This window comes from Pleurodeles waltl, chromosome 8 (genome assembly GCF_031143425.1).
Source record: "Pleurodeles waltl isolate 20211129_DDA chromosome 8, aPleWal1.hap1.20221129, whole genome shotgun sequence".
Taxonomy (NCBI): domain Eukaryota; kingdom Metazoa; phylum Chordata; class Amphibia; order Caudata; family Salamandridae; genus Pleurodeles; species Pleurodeles waltl.
This window is the reverse complement of record NC_090447.1, coordinates 118,842,313-118,865,254: the sequence shown is the minus strand read 5'-3', so window position 1 is coordinate 118,865,254 and position 22,942 is coordinate 118,842,313.

The following is a 22,942-nucleotide window of genomic DNA, read 5'->3' as shown; positions in this document are numbered from 1 at the left end:
TTTTATTCTTTTGCAATGGTTTTAAGTAATCATGTACTATTAATTAAACTGAACTAACTGATCTGAACTAATGTTCAACTGAAAAAAGGCAGAAATGAAAAAAATGTGCACAAAGCCACAATTTGCTTAATTGTCTCCTACCAAATGGCTTGGTAGTCGAAGTCAAATCAAGCTTTATTCGGTTTTAAACAAACCATGAAAGCACATTATTACACATAGTACATATCTAAAAGCAGGGTATGTTCTCATAAAATAGCAAAATCATCAAAACACATACACAACACAAACACATAAAATCGTTCAAAAAAAGTCTGGTGTATGAATATGTCATTATACTCCATCCCATTGAAGGAATCCACTGGGCTAGTTATGTCAATTGTATCCATCTCTTTTGACCCTTATCCTAAATAAATGATCAATAATGCAACTCTTCTTGCACTCTAAATTGGCCTTAGCACTGATGCATTTGGTTTCCACGTGCATTGATGCAACAGCAGCCTGGGTAGTTCCAGCTAGGCCGTGGTTCCTCTATTGCCTAATGGAATGTATAGAGTGTGGACAGGGCTTTGAAGTGTGAATGTGTTTACACGCTGGGCTTGTCTTGGCTTTGATTTAAAAGCTATTTGCTTTACAAACATCCTGAAATGATTTCCTGGTCTTTTCCCTGAGCAGTGGCACACGTTTGGGGTGCTGTTTCATCGCTTATTGTTTTCACTTAAATATTTTTCTACAACCATTTTCTGCGCTGGCAGAGTTCACAAAGAGGCATGCTTGTCTCTTCGGAAGCATCTGACTGAGAAGACATATGACCTTAATTAGTCAACTACAACTTTTCATATGTATGTATTTCTTTAGCTTTATTTAGAAATTCACGTACAACATAGTTAAAAAGCTGTTATGTTTAAAAAAAAAAAAACCTAAAAGTGCAGAATGGTGGAGCTAGTTACAGGTAGTTCACTGAATAATAATTGCCGAACTTCAGCAGTTTTTAAGTTTTGTTTTATAACCATTACGGAATTCAACTGCAAACTTTTCAGTGAATTTCTGTATTTATTTTAACTTATGCTAAGATCTTATTAGGAAACCTAAATATGAGGTCAATTTAACATTTGTTTTTTTCAGTGCTTTCTCTGGGTGTTTTAACATATTTTAAGATCCTAATACCAAACCGATCTATACATATATGACAACCCCTAACCAACCATTATAACAATTCTTCAAGTCATTAAAGGGTTTTGTGACCTTTATGAAGTCACAGAACTACAAGGTGACTTGCAATATCCTTTTACTGTATGGCAGACTATTTTATTCCTGATAATACATGGTTACACAATATCCTTTCCCACAAACCAGTACAATCCTTGGTGTCTTGCTCTTTCATGTGAAAGTGGGAGCCTGGTTGCAGACATGAAGAATAAAAGCAAAATCTTTTAATGCAAAACGAACACATCAAAAGCATTTAGTAAGTTGTTGCAAAAAAATAGCAGCTTAATATATGTCAGATTTAAAAAATGCGGTAGCTCAGAATGTCTAGAAACATGGTGATAGATTCTATTTTTCCTGTAATATCCTATAACTTGCAGAAAATAGTATTGCTACAAATAGTTCCTTTGTGCAGAAGTAGGAAAACAAAGTCTTGTTTTCGATGTTTAAGCTGCTGATGTTTTATGCTTTGTAGCCTATCTTACACCCTAGCAGTAGGCTTCATGACATCACAACTAAAATCTAGTATCATATGACAGCCAAGCATATGCATCATTTAATAATTACAGGCCACTAAAGACATCACAACTCACCTGTAATAAGTAAATTGGAGACAGGCTTTCATACAGGCTCCCATTATTGTTTTTCACATATGTGTATCACCAGGTTGTAGTTATGGCTTAGGTCACATTTTCCATAGGAGAGCCATTTTTGTTTTGCTAATAACTTTGGTGCCATTCGATGAATATGCCTGAAGCATTAAAAAAAATAGTTCACTCACTTTGGCTCTGTCATACAAAGTTTTGCACTGATCCATCAAGCGGGCGCTAAATAAAAAAGAGCTCCCAAAACATCAATTTCCCATGTTATTTCTCATGGGAATCTTTTTATTATGATACAGAAATAATGCCTGTATAACATTACACCAAATTTGGCAGAAAATCAGAATTTGACTGAGAAAGTGTGTTTCTCTTTATTTGGAATAAATCTATCATGGGACATTTATGTTTGAATTAGTGCTTGGGTTGTCATGAATAGGTCATGCACCTATAAAAATGTGTTATATCTGGACTGCTGGGTCACACAGGAGTCCAGCAGAACTACATTTTAAAAAAGTACTCAAATCCCATTGACTGAGGTAGCTTTTACTTCCTTCGGGGTTCCTGGTACCTTACACTGAAAGCCTGACGGTCAATGGAGGTGCCTCAGCCCATCTTCCCTACTAGGACATTTTTATTGAGCTGCTTTTTGCCTGTTCAGGACTGGCAGGAAAAACCTGGAGCTCTCATACATAAAGCAATAAATATGATCCACCAGTCCCCGGGAGAAGACTCCCAAGCCGCTAAGTTGTTACTTTTTTGTGAAAAACAAAAATGTTTTGTTGAGCAGTCACATCAAACGTGGCAGCCACTCAGCAAACTATAAGTGCCTTCAGAGGAGCTACCATTGCAGAAGCTACTTCGAAGGCATAGAAATCTCTGCCAGGCAAGCAGAGATATGTAAATATGGTGGACTCTAGTCTATCTGAGTTTCACATATATCTGCGGTTGATTGTTAATGTGAACAATGCTACCTGTAAAGTGTATGGTATCAGGTCAATATTGCACATAATACTTGACTTCAACACCTAAGGGAGTTGGATCTGTGATGGCAGTAATGGTGCGTGATATTCTCTTGTGCTATTTTGTACTTACTGTCATGGCTAAAATTCCATAGTAATTTACAGCGCAATTTGCGGGAAAACAAAGTCTGGATGACGTCATCAATGATGTCATCAGCGATGTCATCAAATATGTCATTTGAGATGTGACGAGTGATGTCCTAAATGTCATAGAGCATGTCATGAGTGATGTCATATGTGAGGTCATAAGCAGTGCATGGCAGAGGCGAAAGGTATAGTTAGTGCTACTAATTATAACTGCTGAATTCCTATTTTTTTCAGCTCAAAACAATAATGTTTGTCACTGGCAAATTCACCTGACTATAATGTTACTGAAACCTTTGTTTGTTCAGTATATATATCTATCTATCAATATATTTATATCTATATATATACATATATATAGATATATATAGATATAGATATGTTACCTAGTGGCTCTCACCACTAGTTATAGTAGAAAGCATGTCTCCATATATTTGCCTATACTTTGGCACCATTTGACAAATCTTCACAAACCTTTCCAAGAAAAGTGTGCTAGTGATTCTTGTTGCGCATCGGAGGTTTTGGGGTGATCCATCAAGCTGGGCCGAGAAAAAGGGGCAGTCAAAAGATTTGCGTATCCCATTGTTAATTCCCATAGGAATTTTGAACACTACTGCAACCCAAACTGCTGGACAGAATTACACCAAATTTGGCAGAAAGCTAGATTTTGTTCCACAGATTGTGCTTTAGGTTATTTGATGTAAATCCATTTAGTAGTTTTTGAGAAATTAAAGGGGAAAATAAAGTTGTATATCTAGGGCTGCGGATCCTCTCCGATGACTTTACGAACAATACGAGCTCGTGCACGGCTCTGCAGAGCTCTGATTGGCTGCCAACACTTCAAACCAGGATGTGTCGGCAGCCATCTTGGGACTAGGCTTCAGAAAAAAAAGTGAAAAAAAGAAAGGGGGCCAGGGTAGGGACCCCTTAGCTCTGTTGAAGAAGGACCCCGCAAGGACAAAAAAGCACTTTAAAAAAAAGAAATTTGCTGCAAATTTGCTACGTCACAAATTCACGGCAAAAATGTTTTTTAAAAAGCGCTTGTTTTTATGAAGCCCCCAGGTGGGCCAGGTCCCAGGGACATTTTGAAATAAAGAAGGGGGGTGTACGGGCCCCCTCCTAGTGCACCTTGATGCCCTGGGGACCACCACTTCCCCGGGGCTTAGATCAAATATAATGCATGGTGGCCATGCGGACCCCCGCAGCCCCAGGGACTGCTACCTCCCGAGGGGTTTGATCAAATATAATGTGGGGTTTGCGCTGCCCCCCTGAGCCCCTATGATCGCCACCTCCCTGGAGCTAAAATCAAATACAATACGGGGGGGCTTAATGGCCCTCCCACAGACCCCAACCGCCACCTCACCAGGGAATGAACTAAAATAATGAAGGGGGTCTGTTTGCGGGCCCGGGGGACCACAACCTATTTTACATTGGAGGGCGCCACATGGTCCCCATCAAGAAGCCATAGATGGCCCTAGCAACCACCATCCCCGAGGGCCGGCTCCTGCTATGTCCTGGAGTGCCCGACCCCAGGACATAGCTGTAACTCTGACTTGGCGGAAATTTTGACAGCTCCCACCAAATCAGGGCAAACACTTCACTTTCTGCAAGTGAGAATTGTCAAACAGCTCTCACTTGCAGAAAGCAGAGTTTTCATCTGTTTCAATGTAAACATTGCTCCCGCAAGCAGGGAGCTGCTATTTAAAGCAGCTTCCTGCTTGTGGGAGAAATGCCGGCTCTTCCAGGATGTGGGGGCTGGCTAGGACCGCAGGGGCCCTAAGGCTCTTCCCAAGGTCCTGTCACTCTCTCTCTCTTCCATCCCATAATGGGGTGGAAGAAAGAGAGAGAGAGATTGTTATTGCAATGGTCACTTCATGCAGTGACTTCAAATCATCAAACTAGCAAGATGTTTGGTGCAAATGTGATACTTATGTTTTGATGGACAACAGATAAGGATCACTTCTGGCCAAACGGTAAAGCTCACAGTAGGTTAAAGATTCAAATCCTTCACAGTGGGGGTCATTACGAGTTTGGCGGTACCAGGACCACCATGTCGTTGGCGGCAGTCGTACCGCTAACAGGCAGGCGGAGAAGACCACCAAATTATGACCATGGGGGCCTTCCCAACAGAAGACAGCCAAACTACCGCCAGTACCGCCAGTGTGGTCATGCAGGTGGACACCATTTTCCTGCCAGACATATTACGAGGCTGCACACCGCCAATGTTTCCACCGTGGTCACACCACCACGAAAAACCTGGCGGAAACCAACACTATAAAAGGAAACCCTCACCTTCTGGAACACATACCTGTCTGGAGCCACCATGGAACCCGAACTGGAAGTCCTCTCACTGCTCGCCAATGACTCCGGAACCAGCAACGGTGAGGAAGACAACAACTGTGAGTACACACACCTACCTGACACCATAGGAAAAACCCAAAGTACACACACACACAACATACACATCCAGGACGGCTTACGGTAGTGACACACACATGTGACTATGCACTCACATGCACACAAACACACACACACACACCTACATACACACACCCACACCCATACTACACACACGCACACCCATACCACACACACCAGGGCCAACACACACGTGCAATACACACACCAACTCACAGACACACAGCACCAGCACAGTCTAATACAACAATACACAACAGCACTGATTCACACAATGACACCACAACCGCAACTACACAAATGTGTTGGCAAACAATTTCATTACACACCTCCACATGACACCACATACATTCAAAAACATGTAGCAGCACATGACAAGCAATGTACACAATCACATAGCCATGCAACAAAGCATTTGTCATACCATGCTAACACAACACACAACGCATTTGACATAGCCATCACCACACACACGGATGCACAAACAACAACCACACAAGGGCACACAACACCACCATTACACATTTCGACACAAACACTGCACAATTTATCTACATACATGCATGTGCCAAACACATATCCTACACACAATACACAGCCATCACAGTGGGACAAATGGAAGGGCCACACCCACACATGCAGCCCAGACACATTGGATTTTATCCAATCAAGTGGAAGGTTAACATCTTTAACATGTAAAGCCATATAAAGGCCGCCATGAGACAATCCATATTTTTAATGGTCATCACATTTAACCAGAAACTACCCCTACATAAATTGTTTGGCATCTTCATCTCAATTCAGCTATCACATACTGCCCTTTACGGAGCATTCTACATGTAATTATCCTAGCCTCTAAGTAATTCCTGATCAGTATTTTAAGTCCTGTTGTGTTTTTGTATTTAACGGTAATCAATACAAGTTGTTAACGATGCTTTAGCACAATATTCACAAAACAACTGAGTGAGTCCTGGAACATGGTTATGAGCAGAATGTAATTTACTAAGATGGTCCTTATACTGCAGTTTTTTTGCGCTACAAAACCTCATGTCTCTATTACCACACAAGTTGCTGAAGAAATTAGACGAGCTTCTAAGTTCTGTGTTTTGGGCAGACACAGGTAGCAGGATGTAAATAACCACTGTAAATCTACCCTTGTGAAAAGGTTCTGTGATGGATGAATGAAGACTCTATGCTCTACGCAAATAAACAGGTAAGTTTATTCAGCATAGAAATACACAACCATCAGGCAGCCATTGACCCAACAGCTGCCAGGCAACATTCAATTCGAGCTCCACACTTCATCTGTCCAGGTACCAACCCAACATTCCACATTCCACTCCTCCTGCCAAGACAGAAACAACACATCTTCCCCTTATACTGAACCCCCAAAATGACGAAATCCAAAATATAGTTTTACCAAACACAAGAAAATAAATACATGTATAGCAACCTAAAATAACGCATTCAGATTACATAGTCGCGTAATCTAACAGAGGGTCTCTTTTCTGTGGCGTCTTGACCAATGGCTTTCCCACTCTAGGTGCAGAAACACCAGTCCCCTTTGAGGAAGCCCAGAAATTCTTATAATGTTCACTTCCTCCTGGATCCTTAGATGTCATAGCCTTTTCTATTAAAGGTTTCTGTAGCAACAATGTTTCTTTGTTCCACCACATACCATCCGTATGCGTAGCTGCCCACTTTTTGACTCACACCACTGGCACTTCGAATGATCCTTAGAGATAAAACCAGGCAATTAACTTTGACCCAATCTCCTTCTTTGACCAATGACAGACAACATTTTTTATGATTCTGCTCAGTTATATACTTCCTTTGAGTATGCATGCTCATGTTTATTTTTAATCTGTGCCATTCTTTCTTCAGATAAAGATAAACCATTCATCCAAAAATGCACCAACTTTGATGCAGCCATCCACCCACTCAGGAATGCAAATGAAGATATGCCCAAGACAGCATTAAGAGTAGTGTATATTGCCCACAACAAATCCTCCAGCTCCTTCATCCACTCCAAACCATTGGCCAGGGACAATAGTGAATTGTCCTTAATCTCTCTGTTGCACTCTCCACCAAACCATTGCTTGTTGAATGGTACAGAGACGTAGTAACATTCTTAACACCCTAGGGGTTCCTGAACTTAGCAAACTCATTAGACATGAATTACACATCATTATCAGTCACCAATTAAGAATGGGCGCCTTCCCTCAAAAACAAAGATTGCAGAGAATTTGTGACTTCCGCAGTAGTAGCTGTTTTCACAAACTCCACTTCTGGCCAACTAGAAAATAATCAATCAAAACAATACCATGTCTACAATTTTACTTAAGTACATTCATGGGACCAATGAAAGCCATCCCCATCTTAACACAGGCACTGTCTGACACAGGCACTGTCTCAACAGGACTGAGACCCGTAACCTGGGACTCATCACTGCAGCACATCCCACACAGTTCCTTACAAAATGCTCCACAACCCTATCCATGCCAGGCTACAAAAAACATCTCTGATCCTCCTCTTCATAGCTCTCATGCCAACATGACCTTCAGGGGATAAAATATGTACCTTAGAATGCATTCGTTGAGGAACTAACAACAAATCAGCATGTCTCAAAATACCATTGATCACACTCAACTAAAAAAAAAAAAGCTTGCTTGTAAGCATTAAGAGAATCACTGATCCCACACTTGAGCCAGACCTTGTTCAAACAGGTTAATACTTCCTGCAACTTGTCATCACCAGAAAGGCTAATCTCCACTCCTCCTCCAACATACAATCCTCCTTACCAGCTAACGCAAAGGCAATCACACAAAAATCATCACCATTGACTTTATGTGGAACATCTCCTTCGTTAAGAGGGAAACATGACAAACAATCAGCAAAAACACTTTTCGCTCTAGGTATGTAATCCAGTTTGAACTGGAACTCCTGTAATCTATAGTTCCACTGTGCAATGTGAGGTGTAGCTTTATATGCTTCTTTTGTGTTAGGAAAATTTAGCATTGACTTATAATCCCATGCACAAAGTAAGTTCAACACTCCAAAAATACTCCCTAAAATGGTCTATACCCCACCAACAGGCTAAAGCTTCCTGTTCAATTACTGAATAGGTACATTCTGCCCACCGCTGAGCACATGAAGCAAATGCCACCACTTTGTCTTGCCTGTACATGTTTGCAATAAAACTGCACCAAGACCACACAGTGATTGGCATCCGTGACCTCTACATATTGATCTCATGTGTCAAACAACTTATGGGGAATTACTTCAGCTACTTCATTCTTAAAAAGATCAACCATTTTTGCTCCTTCATCACTCCACACAAACCTCTAATTTTTTTTCAAAAAGGGCCTTAACATGTGAGCTCTTTCCGCACACTTGGGAATGAAGTGAGCATAAAACTCCAACACACCAACAAAAGTGCATAACTTCAAAAATCCCTTGATAGAGCCTGAAACTTAGTGGTGTCCCTCCTGTGGCAAAAGTCATCAGAATGTGACTGTTGTGCCTTAGGATATTCAGAGTACTAACAGTTTAAAACACTGAGAAATACCCTGACATGTTTTAATTAAATTAAATGTTACCAGGATTAAACTGGTATCAAAATGTAACATAGACTCTAGACTAATAGAATGCATTGAAACAATATTGAATTTCTAATGATTATTGATTCAAATGTGTGTGCAAAAATAGAAGCAATGTAATACCCTGTCATATCTATTGAAATGTATTAACAAAATTCTTGCACATTTAAATTGCATGTGACATGCATATTTTTGAAACATTAGTAATGATGAATTTATGTGTGTGTATTAAATGTGTTTAATTAAATGGTATTAATTAAATGTTTTGATGAAATTTTCTTGCGGTAGCTCAAGTGGGGCCTGCAATTTGTATTTTGTAACTGTGCAGGAATGCTGCTTTATTTTATCATAATGTGAGATTTCTTTCAGATTTCACTCCTGTGAGAAGCCTAGCTTTTGGTAATAGACCCCATTGTTTAAATATGGAGCGGCTGTATTTCAGTGGCCTAGGAATTGGAACATTGTGGAACATGGACCGCAATTTTATACAATTGTTTTAAACCTGCATGGAGTCACACGGATAGAAAATGTTTCCAAGATGGATGTATATGTTGCATTCTGGAGTTGTGTGATCAATTAATATTGGATGATGCCTCTTAAACATAACATGGACTGATTCCCTTGGTGAATACATTTTTTTTATACGCTTTGATGTTATTGGGTTATTTTGGACTTCAGACACACTCACAAAGACACACAAACAGAGACACATTGAGGGAGAAGATGCAGACAGATTTCCAGATGCCTTTTGACTTCAACCTTTGCTGATAAAGAACCCCTGTATGCTGAACCCCTTGGAGAAGTATTTTCCTCTCTGCCTTGCCACTTTGAGATGTTCTGCTGAGACTTAGAATTTTCTTTACCAAGCCCTTTCAGGTCACTCTTAATTGAGCCACTGACATGCTGATGCTTTCCCTTAATATCTACTTGTGTCCACTCTAATTAGGACCTGGCTGCCGAAGTTTTTCTATTCCCAAATTATTTTATTCTTTTTGTCTTTTTGTGTTTGGCCCCACACGTTAGTCCCTGATTCAGTCATTGTTGGGTTTGACCTTTGAACAACAGAAAATTGTACGTGACTACTGAAACTGATTCATGTTTGCCCAGCCTAAGCAACGTTTATCGTCTCTGCCACATTGATTCTGTTAGTGTTCTGTATTTTGGTCATTGAATGTTTAGTTTTGTTAATGTTAATTTGACTAAACGTCTTTCGTCGCCTTGGGCATCCCCTGGTAATATTGGATGTTTATAATTTTGTGTTGAGAATAATCTATAGGAATTTAATCCTGAGTTTGTAATAAATCCCCTTAGCTTTATTCCTGACTGGAGTTTTTTTGAGGTGCCAAATGGGTTATACAGTTTAAGATGTATTGTGTTGAAGTTTGTTTAGTGGTTTTACCACATTCTATTGCTGGGTCAAAAGGTCCGTTGACCTCAATGAGCATTGATTCCTGTGAAGGATGACAATGCTACAGCACCCGATGACAGGAAGCAACATCCCAAGAGAATACTCATACATTGGCAAAAAATTGTGACAGATGTGGGATAGGATAGTTAAGACAGCACTACATCAACCACATTGCAGCTTCTATGCCATTATGGTGCATCAGATCTTTTAAGAATTTTTCACAAAAGATAGTGTTATCAGGTGGGTGGATACTGGATGGAAGACAATGGTTTCCCTGTTGTTAAATTACTTTTACAGAAGAACAGGAGCTATTTCGGATAGTCCCTGTTCCTTCAAGATGCATGAATGGCACAGGTAGCGAGGGAAGTATGGAAATTTCCATTGGACCCGAAAATCATGCCTACAATGTAAATGATGCTAAACTTGACATAAGGGGGGTAGGGATGGGGTACTAGTAGCAAATTTTCATTTGGCACTGAGAATAGGTGAAGGGCAGGAGGCTCCTATGGAAAGGCCAAGATGGACCCTGGACTGGTGTGACCCACTGACACATAGAGGCTTTATACTCCATTCCCAATTTAGTTAAAAAAGATATTGACCATTGGTAGATTTAAATAGATACAGTTCTACTGTCTCCTTCAAATGTGTCAGACTACATGCACATTAAGCAGGATGTATCGCAGAAAAACCCTAGCTTCTGTATTTATATGGGAATGTCTACAAACACAGCACTTCTGGTTTGAGGTAGTTTAAAGACTGCACCTACGGACAGGATCATCGCCTGAGAACACTCTGAAGCAGTGCATTTTGGGGCTACTCCACGAAAAAACATGTAATCAATTTAAACACTAAATTCCCAGCCTTGTGTGCACTGTTGGTCAAGAGGTGAACTGCAATTGAATAGGCTAAAGGGCTCCAATTCTTGACAGCTCGCTGAGGGCCATCCTAGAATGGTCAATGGCAGTGAAAAGGTAAACAAAATTCTCTAAGAAAGAACAGCTGAGGGAAGACCTAATGAAACTAATGGAAAATGAAAGGCAGTACACAGATCCCCGCATTCTATTAAATAATAAATACCATGGATCTAAAAAAGGTGATGATCCCCATGACATGACCATCCCGGAGTAAAGGGCAGGAGGCTAAAAGGTAAATGATGTTTTGGGATAGTTTTTATCAACTGGAATGTGTTCTGGCTTGAAGACATTCAGGATCTGGCCTCCGGAAAGAGGTAGAAATGTTTTCAAACCACTTTTCCATTGTCCATACGCAAAGACACTAAAGTTCCCATCCCAAATCCTATACTTCTAACAGAAAAATATGCCATAATTTTTTTCCAAAGCCATAGGTCCCAGATGCAGGCCTTAATGTCTGTAAATACTTACTCCATGATTCCGGCGCTATCACACGGGTCCACAGATTTTATGCACCAAAGATGACCGTAGGTACTGACAAAGTCCCTCATTCTCACTAAGAGCCTGATTTAGCGTTTGGCTGACGGGTTACTCTGTCACAAAGGTGCCGGATATCCCGTCCGCCATATTACGATGTACATTGGGTATAATGGGATCATAATACCGTGGAGGGATATACATCACGTTTGTGATGGAGTAAACCCATCTGGCAAACTCTAAATCAGGCCTTAATTCTGTTTTTGGGTGCTGTAATACCACCAGAGAAACGGTATGTGCGATTCGTGTTTTCTCTGGTGTGGTATTACCCTCCTTTCCCAGTTCTGGTTTTCAAAAGGGGAAACAGTGAAGTATTACCGCAAATTTTCCTTGTTTTTGTGCTGCAAACCTTATAATATGATGTTTTTTTCCTGCACAAATTTCACCTGAATTTACCTACCAAATTTGTGCTGGAAGAACGCCCATTATTTTCAGTGATTTCACACAAGTTATGTTCCTGATCTGGGATTTCAATTCAGGTCAAAATGAAGACCAAAGTACTGTTCATCAGGGCCTAAGAGCTCACACAACCCAAAGCTAAAAGAGGACTTTCATAAGAGGACATTTTGTGCGATTTAATCAAAGCGGTGCTTTGTAATGTGAGTTTTTAATTTTTGCTTTCTTTGGCGAGCACATGAATATTTCAATTACATGTAGTTAATATAGAAGGCTTTTTTATAGCTTTCTCACAAGCCGATTCCCGTGACAAGCAACAAAAATGTATATTCACATGACATTTTGTCCCTGAAAGCAATAGGTCATCCATGAATTATGTTGAGGCTTAAGATATAAAGTGTTTTAGACATTTCCCACACTGGTGTATGCATTTTATGCATTTGTTGACAGTATTTTTAGACTTTTATATAACATTTTTTCCACTTATTCTTCTTCCCAGCTACCAAGGCATACACATACTGTAAAATAAAGTTTACAGCGTGATTGAGTTAGAGGTGTTGGAAGCACGTGTGCTGTTACCCAGATAAATTTTATCAGCATTTGTTTCAGTGGCACTTTTAAATTAAGTCAAAATCGTTAATTTCTTCAGTACAATTTTTCAATAGTGGATTAAAGTCGGGCCTGAAGATTAATTTATGAAATATTCCAATACTTTAAGTTCTGGCACAGTACTCAGGCACATTGAGGAAACATACCTCAACCCATCATCTACCTGTTCATCCTGTAAAGCCGACGGTCCTCTATTGCAGCCAGTACTAACCCAAGGACTACACATAACCAAGAGATGAGTGATGCAGGAGAATCCAATCTTGCTAAATTGTTAACTATTTTTGGAATTGCATGTTTGAAGAATCACTTTGGGGAAAGTAAGAGGCAGATATAGTGACTGCTTACACCTCTTGACCCCTTTCTTTACCACAGGCACTAGTAATTTGCTTTTATATTGTGCTGCATAACACATTGGGAAGTGTGAATCTCAAATTTCCCAACTAGAAAAGCAGTAGGCTGTAGGGTGGAGGGGTGAGAAGACCAAGGTTCGGGATGGACTGTTTCCATGAGTAACATGGACAACAGTGATTTGCATTCAGTGGGCCTCTGTCTAGAGTGGCACAGTGGGTAAAAAATGATGAGCAGAGATGCTCCACGAGAGATTGCCACTGTTTCGACTATTTGCAGGTATTCATTCCATCACCTTTTGGGTGTTTGATTGCCAGTAGTATCAGGGCCAGCTTTAGCACTGGTGGAGCCCACTGCGACAATCCTTTTTGGCACCCTCCCCCTGACCTCCTGATCGGATTCCCTCACTAGTACTGGGCAAAAGTGCCCCTCATCTCTCCATAGCCCCTCTCCTACATACATTTAATTTGTTTTAAAGCTCTGGTAAAGGCTGGCTTTACCAATACGAATGTATATCTGCCCAAACAAATCGTGTTTAGCAACATTAAGAATAGATAATGAAAAACTGGGGAAAAATTTAATGTCCAAACTATGTTATGCAGTTTGCATGCAGCTCTTTGATGACCGTTCCTAGCAGTCACTGTTCTATATTAGGGTTACATTTGATGAATTGCGAAAGAAAATAATTTCTGTGACAAAAGCAGTAATCCACTCAGTAATCCACATAAAACACAGATGTGAGATCTGCACGGTATGCATTCTTTACAGCGGGTATGTTAACCCTCTGAGCTACTTCATTGAGAGTCAAAACTGCCACCAAACAAAACTCTGATCTTCCTCTCTAGCAGGAACATTAACCACAAGAGTTATCTTGACATTTTTATTGATGACCAAAAGCTGGATACACAAGGAACTCTCCAGCAGGTGTTTTTTAAATTGTAAGTTATTGCTAAACACAGCGCAGCCCCCTGATGTCAGTGCCCTCTTCGCAGGTCAGCGCCTAGTGTGGCAGCACCAGCCACACTGTCTTAAGGCTGGCCCTGGAAACATGAAACTGGTGCACCTTTTCAAGCCTACTACTGTCAATGTTTGTGAATTCCTAAAAGTAGTAAATTTACATCCAGTCAATGAGTACTTCTATAGGTTCACCTTATCTTCTTTTTTGGTAAACCGGGCACAAAATATATATATATATATATATATATATATATATATATATATATATATATATATATATATATATATATATATGATATTGATCCAAAAAAATAAACAAGTTAAAATCTCTTAGAGAAATGAGAATGACGGGAAAACCTGACATAGGCATAGCAGACTTGACTCAGAACTGCAGACCAAATTACCAAACGAATAATGCACTTGAGGTGTATCAGACCCTAAACACCCCTGCTGAAACTGCAACTCCCACCTGGGTCTTGTAGTTCTCCCTGGGAAGTCATGGCTACAGTCACATACAACACAAATTCCTGGAGTCCATGACCTTGTGTCGGGTAGGCTCTCATTATTCTAATGAGACTACTGGATTTTGAGCGTCAGAATCGCCCGCAGTGTGGGAGACTAAGTCTAATCCACTGCGGGTGACACCTGACGCTCCAATCCGGGTTTTGCTCCGGCTAACTACTAGTGCCCCATCTCTACCCAAGGATAGTGATGACCGGGCAGCCGAGCGCATGATATACTTAGCTTCTCAGGGAAGTCGTGGTTACTCAGGTCTCATCCTGTTCTCTCACTAACAATTCTGTCTCATATATAAATGACAAACAGAAGCAGTATATGTTTCAATAATGAGTTGAATAAAATGACTGCATCTTAGATAGCAAATGGTGGGCATCAATAACCAGGACGACACAACAGTAGTAAGACTGTGATGAGAAGAGTGAAGCATAAAAACAATGCTATCATATTGTCACTATGATCAATGGACTATTTCCTATCTAGGTGGTAAGTTGAGCACAGCTTGCTAAACTCAGGGCTTCATCTTTCTAGGAGCACACAGTTCAGACAAGCAGGGAAGCCAGTATTTATTCCAGATTGTCTGGCTTCACATGTTTTTAATTCAGCCACCAGATGAGTATCTCTCTCTCTCTCTCTCTCTCTCTCTCCTGTTTACATCAAAGGTTACAGTTTTGTTTTTCAATCTTGACTCATGGCGAGAAAAAACAACACAGAGATAGCATACCTGAAGTAGGGCCCCAAACCCAACTAAGAAGTCAAGAAATTATTTATTTGGGTGTGTCACACCTCAAAGACCCTGCTGGAGGTACAACCCTGCAGATGATGTTGCTGTTACTCAATATATGGAACTCAATTCACTTACCTTGGAAGTCTGAGATGGCCTTGCCAGGCTTTGAATCTTCAGATCACCATATTTGTATGTGGCATATATCTATATCATTGAGCCATCCATCCAGCTGTCATGCTGTCCAATGACCTGATCAGATGTCAGCTGCTAATGGAGTTCTGCCTCTGTGCTAGAAATGTTGCAGCGTAACATCATAAGATGAAGACAACCTAGGTAACAGGACTAGGAAGCTGAGTGGGATGATGAACATAGCAGGAATGTCCTAAGTTATTATATGAATTTGTCAGTGGTTGGAGAAACATGCCTTGAGTCTGAGAAAGGTGTTTTGAATACAATGTCAAAAAAGGTAAGGGCTGAGTAACCCCAAAAGGCATGGATGAAGGGAAGGCCTAGCACGCTTTTTCATACTGCAAGTCTGTTGAAACCTGTTATGAAGAGTACCAAGTCAGGATTAATAATATATCACTCCTATCACTAAGCATATCTTATATATATATATTATATATATATATATATATTTCCAGAATAGACAAAACATGTGTGTCAGGAATAGGAAGGAAGGTTGTAAGACTTCAATCAGTTGGCAAGGGTTGAGACCCTCGTTCAAGACCAAAAGAGGTCTTGCATAGACTATATGGAAGATGGTAAATTAAACTAGTATGAGCATTTTGTGGTCCTCACTTCTGGGTTAGGGGGAACGTTTGGTTCAAAGGGGGTATAGTGCCATACAAGACTCTCGTAGGCACTGGGTAGGTGCCTAAAAACAATAACTAGTTGTTTTGGCTGCCTCCACTTATGAGAAAGTTTGTCTCTGCGTGCTATTTCTTTCCCTTCTCGCTTCCATGTCCTGCTGACTCATCTCATTCAGCCTTTCCTTTAGTTCCTTCTGACTGTTTCTCAAATCAAATCAGGGTTTTAAAAGTGCAACTACTCACCCATAAGGGTCTCAAGGCGCTCGGGGGGGGGGTTGGTCCTCTGAGCTTGAGTTGAAAAGCCAGGTTTTAAGGCCCTTCCTGAATTGAGTGAGCAATGGTGACTGCCTGAGATGCAGGGGCAGAGTGTTGCAGCTCTTTGCCGCAAGGTAGGTGAAGGATCTTCCACCTGTTGAGGCCTTCCGTAGCGGGGTAGGGTGGCTAGTGCTTGTTGAGCAGAGAGGAAAAGTCTGGTGGGAGAGTAGGAGGTGATGCAGTGGTTGAGGTAGGTGGATCCTAGGTCATGGAGTACCTTGTAAACAAGGGTGAGGAGCTTGAAGTAAAAAAAATTCTTGATGGGAAGCCAGTGGAGGTCTCTTAGCTGGTTGGAGACACAGAGGTGGTCATTCTGACCCTGGCGGTCTTTGACCGCCAGGGCGGAGGACCGCGGGAGCACCGCCGACAGGCCGGCGGTGCTCCAATGGGGATTCTGACCGCGGCGGTAAAGCCGCGGTCGGACCGGCACCACTGGCGGGGTCCCGCCAGTGTACCGCCGCCCCATTGAATCCTCCGCGGCGGCGCAGCTTGCTGCACCGCCGCGGGGATTCCGACCCCCCCTACCGCCATCCAGATCCCGGCGGTCGGACCGCCGGGATCCGGATGGCGGTAGGGGGGGTCGCGGGGCCCCTGGGGGCCCCTGCAGTGCCCATGCCACTGGCATGGGCATTGCAGGGGCCCCCGTAAGAGGGCCCCTACATGTATTTCACTGTCTGCTGCGCAGACAGTGAAATACGCGACGGGTGCAACTGCACCCGTCGCACAGCTTCCACTCCGCCGGCTCGATTCCGAGCCGGCTTCATCGTGGAAGCCTCTTTCCCGCTGGGCTGGCAGGCGGTCTGAAGGCGACCGCCCGCCAGCCCAGCGGGAAAGTCAGAATTACCGCCGCGGTCTTTCGACCGCGGAACGGTAATCTGACGGCGGGACTTTGGCGGGCGGCCTCTGCCGCCCGCCAAGGTCAGAATGAGGGCCAGAATGTCCAGGATGAGTCTGGCGGAGGCGTTTTGGATGTGCTGCAAGTTCTTCATGGTTCTTTTGGGTGACACCAGCGTAGAGGGCGTTGCCATATTTGAGCCTGCTGGTAACCAAGGCATGGGTTAAGTTTTTGTGGCAGTCCTTTGGGGTCCATTTGTAGATCTTTCTGTGGACCCTGAATATCAAAAGACATCTCCTTCCTTACTTGCATTCACATCTGTTTTCAAGGAACTGCTGTCAGTGTGCTGCCTACTCCACCTCATCAGTATGGTGCTCCTATCCTTGGCTTTTTTCAGCTCAAGGTCTGTATCCTTGTAGGAGCAAGGCTAGTCACTTCATCTTCCAGTCAAGCAAGATTTAAGATGATTACATAATGGGGGCTACTCTCATACTGTATTTTGTAATAGGTTTAGTACTACTACAATATTAATACTACAACATTACAATTTACAAAATAGCATTCACATGTGGAGGTCTGCAGATCTGCCTCTCCTCTCTTTTCAGTGAGGCGATCTTTGCCTGGACCACTGGGAAGTGAATGGATAATGGTGAATACTTACTACTAAATGGGAGAGTTAAAGGGAGGAGTAAGGGGGGCTTAAGGGAGGCTTAGGGAAAGGCTTAGAGAGGGACATGCACCCACCCACAAAAGAGTAAGCCCATTGCTGTTCACAAACAACTTTTCCTAGGTTATGACGGACAAAAATGACCCAAACAGTTGTATATGCATGCCATTTCACAGCTGGACTAAGTCCAGAACCACACATGCGCAACTACTGGTACTGCAACACCCTTCCATAGAAAATGATGGAGGTAGGGATTTTAAATAAAAACCTAGTAGGATCTAACGTTAAAATAAATTACATTTTGTAGCTAATTAAAATATGAATGCATTTTATTTTATGCAAGAAATTGCTTATAAATAATACATAATTATTATTTTATGTTAAAATGTTACTAACCTTTTTTTAATTTAAGAATTAATCTGACATTAAAGTTTAACAAACACAATTAAATCACTTTAAATATTTTGTAATAGATAACAACTTTTTACTTTAGGTGGGCTTTTTTTTAAATTTAAACTCTGATTTTTTTTTATTTGAACTTCAGAATTTGTTTTCTAATGTAATATATTCAAAATAATTAGGTTTTTAATTTAAAATTGGATTATTAATTTTGCAACATTTTTACTTTGCTCTACATGTAAAATAAATATCTATAATTAACTAATATTAATATTTCACGTAAAAAAATGCTAATGTTTAAAAATGTTTAATAAACGTTTAACTTTTCCCTCTACTTCACTGTATAAAGATCTCTGCCCTATGACTATCAGTAACTTTACAGTCATATTTGACGTTTTTACTGGCTCCAACCTCTATTTCAGGGAATGCAGGCATATAAGTGTACATTGATGAGTAACTTTACACTAACCAATTCCCTAGCAACCCTTTGACTAGCAGACCAATGGGAGACAATTTCCAGCTGCTCCCAAGTTAAGGCCTTGGTCATCAGGAAAGTCAAAACATGCTCGCTGCTGTTAGACAAAGAGACATTTGAGCTCAAGTGGCACGCTTGGCTTATAATGGTGTCTTAGCTAGCAATGGCCTAGCAGTTCGGGCTGGACTGTTCCCATTGGGAACAGGGTCAAGATTGATTTGTATATGGCTGGGACCAAACTGGGGTGAAGTGGCGAGCAAAATAACGATGGATTAAACCCAGATCTGTGACTGGGGGTGAGTGTTTGAAAAGTTTCAACACTCCGTCCATCATTTTATTTTGTTTTGTGATGTTGCTTTGTGCGCCCTAAGTGGCAGGGGTATGCCCAGACGTGGGTCCCTTGCTCGCTGCGCCACTGGATTCAAGCTAGCCTGGCTGATGAAGGGTGATACCCAAAAACCGTTCCCAAGATGCTTGTTTCCTGTCCAGGGAGGACCTGGCCTAGCAGTTCGGGCTGGACTATTCCCATGGGGAACAGGGTCAAGACTGATTTGCATATGGCTGGGTCGAAACTGGGGTGACGTGGCGAGCAAAATAACGATGGATTAAACCCAGATCTGTGACTGGGGGTGAGTGTTTGAAAAGTTTCAACACTCCGTACATCATTTTATTTTGTTTTGTGATGTTGCTTTGTGCTCCCTAAGTGGCAGGTGTATGCCCAGACGTGGATCCCTTGCTCGCTGCGCCACTGGATTCAAGCTAGCCTGGCTGATGGAGGGTGATACCCAGAAACCGGTCCCAGGATGCTTGGTTCCTGTCCAGGGAGGACCTGGCCTAGCAGTTCGGGCTGGACTGTTCCCATGGGGAACAGGGTCAAGACTGATTTGCATATGGCTGGGTCGAAACTGGGGGGATGTGGCGAGCAAAATATCTATGGATTAAACCCAGATCTGTGACTGGGATTGAGTGTTTGAAAACCTTCAACACTCCGTCCATCATTTTATTTTGTTTTGTGATGTTGCTTTGTCTTATACCAAGTAAACACCACATCTGCACCTCAGAACTGCTATTAAAGCGCAGATCAAAGCATCGTACCTAAGATACTGTCTGGGCTGCCTACCATCAACTCCTGCATCTGCCACCATGGAAGCGAACTGGCACTACGGAGCTCTGCCGACTTTACGCAAAACCTGCAGAGACTATGGTTCATCAACTCTGTATATACGAGGCAAATATAAAAGACTGAAGAACCATTTTAAGCCAGTCAGAAACCAGAGGGGCAAGCGCTGCTGCAGGCCTACGATTCCAGCTTGTTTTAATTCAACAGACATTCAGCACTGCTGCAGGCTTACAAAATAGCACCGCAATGTAACGGCTGGTGGAGACGGGGTGCAGGGAGACCCATGGGGTTCATGCAGTTGGCATGGGCAGTGCAGGGGCCCCCTTGGCCAGCCCCGTCTTGAACATCATGATGGGTGCTGGTGCACCCTACGCAGTACTGCATTGCTGCCGGCTCCATTATGAGCCGGAGACAATGCTGTAGGCCGTTTCCTGCTGGGCAGGGGGCAGAAACACCATTTCCACTCGCTGACCCAGCGGGAAACACTTAACGGGGCCTGCAGAAAGGCAGCCACACAAGCAGCAACCTGCCCGCCGGGATTTAGGCAGACAGGCTTTTCCACCCACCGAAGACGTAATGACCCCCTTTATATTTGTAATATCCTGCACTCTTTCTTCACTTATTTGAATTGTTTTTCTTCTTAATATCTTGCGTAACTGCTTTTCTCTCCTGAAAATATTTTATTTTAGAGGTTTTGCGTATGCACCAGCGCGATGGTTTTAATAAACTGATCACTTTAATCAATTTAAACTGAACTGAAACACTTGTCAATGGTGAATAGCCAAAAGTAGTAAAGTTACTCAAGAATGTAAGAGTAAACATACTTGTAGTAAAATTTACATGTGTAGATTTATTTTTGTGACTAGGTCCCAATGTGTCTTATGTGTTATGTGTTAATACTTGCTTACTCAACAACAATCTAGTTTTTGTTTGTGTCTGTGTTTTTGTCAAGATCACAGAGTAGTGGTTCTGAGATTATACAAGGCTGTTATGGCATGACTCCAAACCCTTGTCCCTGGGGTTTTATCCCTTTACCCATTTTCCCCGGGTTCCTAAGCAAGATGTCCTAACCATACATTGGTTGGAACAAGTGGACAATAAGGACTGCAGGATTTATAATTTGGGGGGTTTGTAATTAACTTGAATCCTGAGATTGGGATGGCCCAGGTTCATATTCAAAATGTGAGTCTGGAGTAGATCTTGACTACCAGCCATTATAATCTCCTGACATCCTTGGAGAATGTAGTGAGATAATTATTTAATCCCAATGATAATACATTAGTCCCATTACTAAGGAGATCTTAGAGGATATCTTCAGGACAAACAGAACTTGGGTAGGACTAGATTTGAATTCAAAATGTAAGTCTGGTCTATAATCCACGATAATATCCTTACATCCTAGAGGGATGCAGGGAGATTATAGTGGAATGGCCATATCTAAACATTTTAGGGCTCTGTGGGTCTGGTCCTGTCCCATGCCTAAGCCCACCAAGACAATTTGCTAGCCCTGCTTATTAGGCAAAGATCAAGCAAATAAACAAAGTAGTACTGTTGATTATATATTGGTCATCACAATTTACAGAATCACATGAATATTACTTGTCAAAGTTTATTCCCATAAATTCTATTTAACTTATAATTAAGGTTTAGACTACAAGTATTATCTTTAGGACTTTATGTAAGTGAATGGTATTGAAAACCACATACCAACAGGTGTTCCCTTTGTTTTAATATAGAGACAAAAACTGTTGTTTCTTTGTGGCTTTCTGACTATTGTGGATCTTCTATCAAAATGGAATAGATGAAATCATGAGTCTGCAAGTATGGAATGAGATATGCTAAACAAGAATTGTACTTTGAAACATACTTGGCCCACAGAAGTACAGTTTATGATAGCACATATATCTGGTAGGTGTGTGTCATGAGGAAATAAATTACATGTATATGATGGCATGTTCTAGTAGGTGTAGATGAATGTTTTGTGAGATACAAACATATTTGTAAGCATGAACAGCACTGCTTCTTATAGAAGCAGGTCTATTTTAATAGTGAGTCAACAAAAATGATGATCATCATGGTGGATAGCCAATCTCCAAATAATAATGACCACTTGAGGTGTGCCAGACATCCTTTCCCCTTCCTAGAAAAGCACTGGTTCACTATAGGGTGGGAGAAGATATTCTAAATATGTATAGTATTCTAACGGTATGCCTTATACCATCAATATGCATATTACACCCTGCTAGTAGGATTAATATGTCAATAGTATATCCCTGCTAATTCTAAACAATGTCTTAGGGCCTGATTTAGATATCGGAGAACAGATGGTACTCTGTCAGGGCATCATAGAGAAATCCTCCATCACCCTTATGGGGTACCCATACTCCAAATTTAGAGATGTCTGCCAGCCAAGCAGACATCTCTAGTCATTAACAGTACTGATATAAAATGACGGCACAGTCCCTCAAACTTTTAACTTGTTTTGTTTTTTTGAAAAAAAAATCCCAAATTGGGACTTTGTTTTCCAGTAAATACAAACTAATGGCCCCCACACTATGTGAATTCTCTCCCATCATGTAGGGGTAATTTAAATGTTTTTACTGTTCCTTGCTGCCACTGTTTTCACTGCGGTAAGGGGGAGCAAAAACTGGCCATTCAACTGCCCACTCTAAATCAGGCAGGCGTTCAAATGGCCAAACCTCCATCGGAGGAGTTTGTCAGCAATGGAGACAGAGTAGTTGCCGTTGCTCACATATTTAATGTTTGCCCAGCTGTAAATGAGGCAAGAGGGCCTACAGTTTGGCAGAGAAGGCACTCCATGCCTTTGTGACACTGTACCTTCTCCATCACTCTAAATCAGCTCCTTAATCAAACACTATTTCCAATCACAAGCAAAGGCTCTCATGTAAGGTACAATAGCCTTGGTTACAGAAACCCTCATTACACACCAAACAAACTGGTCAGGGCCCTTCATCAGAATACTAC